At 35.5% G+C, this 6,880-nt stretch overlaps 1 long non-coding RNA gene across 1 annotated transcript; it reads right to left on the reverse strand.

Moving 5' to 3' along the window:
• Window positions 1–2,958: 2,958 nt before the first annotated feature.
• Window positions 2,959–5,245, reverse strand: LOC110802640 (uncharacterized). The gene is made up of 5 exons (XR_002537264.2): window positions 5,088–5,245; window positions 4,894–4,973; window positions 4,705–4,804; window positions 4,123–4,186; window positions 2,959–3,168 (listed from the first exon to the last, which is right to left on the reverse strand). It is a non-coding gene; the product is annotated as an uncharacterized lncRNA (long non-coding RNA).
• Window positions 5,246–6,880: the final 1,635 nt, after the last annotated feature.

Raw genomic sequence — 6,880 nt, forward strand, 5'->3', positions numbered from 1 at the left:
TGCGGTATTGAAGTGCATAATTGAAAAGATGCGATATTGAAATTGAACTATTGTATTTGATATCTGAACACCAAACGACTTCTTAAAAATAAGTGAGTCCGACACGGATTCAAGTCTAAAAATCTCAACTTTAGGACAAGTTGCTCATCCAAAAGTGTCTTAGAATTTGGACATAGAAATTGAACTTGAAATATTGAATCTTGAATATTGAACTTGAATATTGAACTTAGGAGTCTTGAATCTCAAAGATTAGACCTTTTAATGTTGAAAAGGTTTCATCTTTGATATGCTCCATATTTTGAAATGATTCTAGTTTAAGGAAGTGATTATAAACAACCTTAAACATCATAGAATCTTGAAAATGAGACTTGAACTAGAATATTGAAATGAGGAGTCTTGAATATCAAAGATTAGACCTTTTAATGTTAAAAAGGTTTCACCTTTGATGTGCTCCATAACTTGAAATGATTCTAGTTTAAGGAAGTGATTACAAACAACCTTAAACATCATAGAATCTTGAAAATGAAACTTGGACTTGATATTGAAAAGAGGAGTCTTGAATCTCAAAGATTAGACCTTTAAATATTAAAAAGGCCTCACCTTTGATTACTCCATATTTTGAAAATAATTCTAGTTTAAGGAAGTGATTACAAACAATCTTAAACATCATGGAATCCATAACTTTGTATTTAAATCATAGAAAGTGTTGATTTTGTAAAAATATGTGATTGTTGTAATTGACACTTTTAAGAGTAAAAGTGCCAAATTTACTAATCATTTTGAAAGATAAATTGTAGAAAACATAGTAGATTAGGATTGGGATTCGGAACTACCTAGTTAGGTTTAGGTTAGAATTCCTCTTGGAGCTCCCAATTGCTTGAAAACTTGAGATTTGTATGAGATTTTTTAAGTTTTTATATTTGATTTTGAGGGGAAATTTCAGAATTACGACGTTTTGATTGTAATTTGGTGCCCTAAAGTGCTTGGAAATCAGGGTTTAAATAGAAAAATAGATGGCTAAACGCCAGATGACAGCAGCGCCCAGCGCAGGCAACGGCGCCTGGCGCCGCTGATGTGGCACAAAAAACGCCAAGCAAGGACGATGACACCGTCCTTGCGTTTGGCTTTTAGTGAGCGTACCTTTGTACGAAATGTACGAGCTTTGGCACATAGCACTTGCTTAATGGTTAAGGCTTTGATTTTACGACTAAAAACTAGCCTTTTCGGATTTTGAATTCTGTTTTACGGGACGAGGCCCGGCTTGCTCGGTTTTGTGGGTATTGCTTAGTATCATTTTTACTGGAAAAGGTCTTGTAAAACCAATGGAGTGGTCCATTGGGTGATATTGTACTTGGATTTTGAAATTGATTTTCGAAAATTTAATTTTGTACCGAGTTCCGTGATGGGAACAGTCTCGGGAATTGGACTTTGGATTTTGGACTTTGGAATATGTTTTAGCAATTGCGACCGGAGTTGTTCCAACCACCTAGCAAGGATAATGGTATCGTCATCATCCCAATGTGGAGACACGATTTAGGTGTCTACACATAGTTTCAAAATCGGAGGTTTATCGACTTAAAATACTAAGGATATAACGAAGTCGTAGGTCTAACAATGTATTCCTTGTCACATGATTGGAATCGAACCACTACGACGTAGGCAGTCAACGAAGTTATTCAAAACTAGAAGAAAAGGATCGGAACTTGAACCAGGATGAATAGAATGATGAAAGTCAACGACATGATTCTGCAACAAAGAAGACCAGAAGCAAATGTAATCTGAAATATCCCCAAGTATTCGCTTAAGAACGATATAAAGTACAAATCTCTATTAATGATTATGTTATGAAGATGTATCAACCATGCTTGTGTGTTAGATCAAATGATTGGTTATGACATGTGTGTTTCAATGAATGACGATTCATCAACATTCAACTGAGCTCCGGTTTCGAGGACGAAACTTTTTCTAAGAGGGTAAGGGTGTAATACCCCGAATTTTAAAATCTCGATTAATAATGCTTAATTATTTTTATTAGCTTAAATCGTTATAAAGCCTAATTTCGATTTTAAATTTAATTAGCGAAAGTTTTATTTGACTTGAGAATTTTAATAATATTACCCGATATATTATATGTACGAGCTTAGCTACATTTTTATTTCGTAATATATAAAAGATTTTGATAATTTCGAAACACTCGTATTTACGAAAAATTATATTCAAGAACTAAATTTATTTTATAAAATAATTATTTCGGAAAATAATTTACTCAAGGTCATTTTTCTATTTTCGTTTGATGTCCAAAAATAACAATAAAAGTTCTGAAAATTGTCCAACTTTTCATATTTACCAAAATGCCCCTCTTGACTCATTGAAAACCAAGTCAAATCTTTCTTCTCTTCTTCTCTGTCGTGTAAGCCTCAGTATTTGGCAGCCATGGAGCTTGCCATCTATTACATATATTAGCTTTAGCCTTGCTGATTCACTTCCCTAAACTACTAGATTTCATTACTCATCATTTGCTTTTCCCTATTTTCTTACATTTGTCATCTACAAATTTTGTAATTGAGATCATCAATTACGTAGATGGACAACCTCAATGCTATAAATAACTCCCTAATTTGTTCAGAGTCTGCAAATCAAACAACATTCCATTCCATGAAGCTTTTCACCATTTTTATTACTTTCTTTTCGGTTTTGAACCACCACCACAATTAACCACCACTTCCCAACCACTACCACAATCAAATCCCTCCGCCTCTCTCCTGTCCGTCGACACTCTACCTCCTGCTCCCATAGCCGACCAAGTATCACCACTCCCTTCACCCCCTATCTGTAACACCCCGACAATTCTCCCTTTTCTAAAACAACCCTTTTTATAAATATAACTATAGAGAATTATCAAGGTATTATCGCCCGTGTAAAAACGTTTCGGCTTATTCAGAATTTTGCAGCGGAAAATATAATAAATAACTTTAATAATTTAAATAAGTCAACTACCCGAAGTCGACTTAATTAGTTCAAATCAAATTCGAGTCCATTAAAAGAAGTTCAACAAAACCAAATTCAAATGAAATAAAATAACGACTACACAAATCTCTCCAGATCCCGAACCCCAGTGATTCATCATCTTCAAACCTGCAATGGAAAATGCTTATGGACCCCTAGGGACTGCTCACCAAAGATTGGGTCATCACAGGATCAATAAGGCATAGCCATGATCAACATGCACAAGCAAAAGCACGTAATCAGCAAAGCTGAGTACTACATACTAAATCAATAATAATCCTAACATGATTCTATTAAACAAACAATCCTAACATGATACTAATAAAACATAAGCAAGGATAACCAAAACATTGACTTGAAGACTATATTTGACTGAACTAGACCTTTGTATCATTAACATTATTTTAATTGAAATAGTCAATAGACTGAGTTGTCTACTAGAAACTTCTTCACTAATGAAGACGAGGTACGAGCGCGACTCCGTAAACCCCAATGACATGCGATATCGAGGGACTTTTGAATTAAATAGAACCGTTGATCAATCCGGCCCAGAGAAAGCCATAGGCGACCCATGACCCCAACTCCTGATTGTCCGTCACTTTAGACGTGCACAGTCTAAAGCTATTGCTACTCAGTTTCACTTTACATGATTTACAAATTAAACTCTGTTATGACTCAACAATCACATTAGTACACAATCAACAATTATTCTCCACTGTTTTTATCTTGGAATTAAGTAAGTGATCACAGAGATGTCAATCAAGACTTATTCCAATTAATTCAACCTTTCCTTTAATACTGATCAACCCCTCTATATGGGTATAAGGTTTCAACTTACTAAACAAGGTCCTCGACCCTCATAAAGTAGTGAAAAGCTAAAAGGGAACAACGAACAATCGATCTGAATCAATATATATAATAATCTAATGTTCCCAACCAACATGTTCGCATCAATCATCTACTAACATGTTATAATTCTCATAACGAAATATATATGTTCAACACGTCCATCCAACAATATTAAACATGTAATTCCAACATAACCAAGTTCATCAACAAGTTTCAACATGGATTCAACAAATAACACACATTCCAAGTACACAGGTATGTACGTACCTTGTGTAAACAAATTGATAGGTCACTTTAACACTTTCAAAGTCGCCTAAAGGGAATTCTCCGCCTAAAACAACCCACAAATATTCCCAATCAATTTCTAATCATTCGCAACCATATTAAAGCATTCTAAATCATCCTAAACATATTTAGAACCTTCCCCAATATCAAAACTTGAATATTTGATTTCCTAGCATCATAATTATTGAATTAGTGATTGAAATTCGTTGAAAACTTTTCGCAAACATCGTACTTTAAATTTTCAGCAATGTAACTCATTTAAAAACTTCACCAAGGCCAATCTACGTTCTTAGAACATCGAAACAATAAATTTAATAACCCACAATCGTCCTACCATGATTTACAATTATTAAAACTTTGAAATTCCCGCTACAATTTATTCAAAATCTCGTTTCAATCAATTTGTGAAATCTGAAAATTAATATTTCAATCATGCAAACATTAAAATCTGAAATTCATAATTGAATAATAAAAACTATACATTTAATTTAAATAAAACATAAATTACATAATTTAAACATAATTTAAAACATTAAATTCACTTAGAGTTTTTCAGGGATTAACCAAAAGGAAGGGAGGACGAAGGTGGCCGGCGGTGAGAGGCGGTGAGAGGCGCGGCTGGAGGCGGCAGAACTTGCTCGGCGGCCGCGAGTGGTGGTGGTGGCTGTGCGACACAAGCACGATTAATGGGGGAGCGAAAATAAAAGAAAGAGAAACAACGAAGAAGAAATAAGGAGGGACAAGAGGGACTACCGTGCAAAAGGACAACGTTCAGGCGACGACACGGTGGCTGAAACAAGGCCACGAACGCTGGTGGCAGCGTGGTGGCGGCGCTGTGCGAAAGACAAGCAACACGCACGTAAAGAGAAGAGCAAGAAATCAAATTGCGTGAAGAGAAGAACGAACAAGAAGAGAGACGAAAAAGGAGAACGAAAGAGAGGATTTACCGGCGGTGCGACTCGCCGGTGGCTGGTGGCAGGAGGTCGGTGCGGCGGCTGGGCAGCAGCTACGAATGTGAAGGATGGGTTTTCCTTTTTTTTTCTCTTTTGGGTTTTCACGTGAAATTCAAAGGGGTTTTGGCATTGCTTATTTTTACGTGAAGTAGAGTAAAGGGGAGGAAGGATTGTTTTGGGTTTCTATTGTTTTGGGCTTTACCCAATTGGGCTAGGAGTAGGCTTAAGGTTGTTTGAATCCAAAATGGTTAGGATTGGTTTCTAAATTCAATCAAACGTGTTTTCGTAATTCGAATTCTTTTCAACGTAAAATTCTAAAATTATTTTAATTCATAAATCGTTGAAATATTTAAAACGTATAAAAATAAATATTCGTTAGTTACATATTTATTTCTAAAATTCGTAAATTCTATTTAAATATAATTAACTATACATTAAAATATATTAATAAAATGTATAAAATTACGGGGGATTACACTATCCGCGGCAGCGCCGCCGCCACCACCATCATCGTCGCCGTCCTGGCGTGCTTCTGTGACACGCCTCCCCCTCCCCTCCGGTAGCAGATCGCCGCCCAGCGCCGCCCGTCTTCTTCCTTCCTTCCTCTTCGTGCCTTGATGCTCTGCCTTGCCCCTGCTTCATTTCGTCTGCTTTCTTCTAGGAAGGCAGGAACAAAATTTGATTTCCTTCACTCCAAATAAGATGGCCCATCTTATTTAATTGGGCTTTTGGGTAAGCTATAAGCCTATAACCATTTTTCATCTTCAGATTTTCATGCTTATCATTATTTTATACTACCTCCGTTTCAAAAAGATCTTTACAGTTACTATTTGCACGGACTCCAATGCAATATTTAACTACTAATATGTCCAATTTTGTATGTGAAAAAATTATAAAAATTTAATATTCTGAAAATACACCCCGAGGCCAATCGAACAAGATCTTACATGTAACGTTTTGATGTATATAATGGTGAGAATTTACGGTCAAAGTTTTTATACTTTGGACACATTTTTCAAAGCGTAAAGAACTTTATGAAACGGAGGTAGTACTAAACATGGTACGTGACTAGTACTTCTACTCTAATATTGAACTTCATTGCTGTTTTCAAAAAGAAAATGTATTTAAATGTTGAATTTTATTATAATATGTTACTAATTTGGCTTAAAATGAATTTTATAATATGAAATTAAAAACTAAAATTATTATTATTTAAAGAGAAATAGTCTTAAAATATTTATCGTTTTAATAATAATTAAAATTATACTTATTTTATATTAAAAGATCTCGACCCTCGGGGCCCACGAAGGAAAATAGTCAACAGCTAAAGGAAAGGTGTATCAAACTACTAATTGAGCTAACGACTATTGCTAGTACCCGCAATCCCTTCTAAATGAGTTTATGTGCTGATGATGTTATGATTGATGTTTTATAACGTGTTTTATGATTCGCGGGATTATATGTATGATTTGATTGAACTGGTTTATGATAATGCATATTTACGAAAAGTATTTATTTGAATGTGTGAGGGCGTCGAAAAACACGGCGGGGCGCCTCTAGAAAGAGTATACGGCCCTCACGACTTTTCCCCTCTGGATGTTGCAAGCATATTAAGTAAATATGAACTAACTGTGAGTGTTAGCCTCTTTTTACTAGTATATAGGAGTCTCCATTCAGTTTAAGAAAACTGACAAAACCCGGTTATCGTGATATGCCTGGAGTGCAAACATATTTGACTCACAACGGCCATAGGTTCCCTTGTGATCCCTGATGTGGAGATCCTCCAA

This window comes from Spinacia oleracea, chromosome 4 (assembly GCF_020520425.1).
Source record: "Spinacia oleracea cultivar Varoflay chromosome 4, BTI_SOV_V1, whole genome shotgun sequence".
Lineage (NCBI taxonomy): Eukaryota > Viridiplantae > Streptophyta > Magnoliopsida > Caryophyllales > Amaranthaceae > Spinacia > Spinacia oleracea.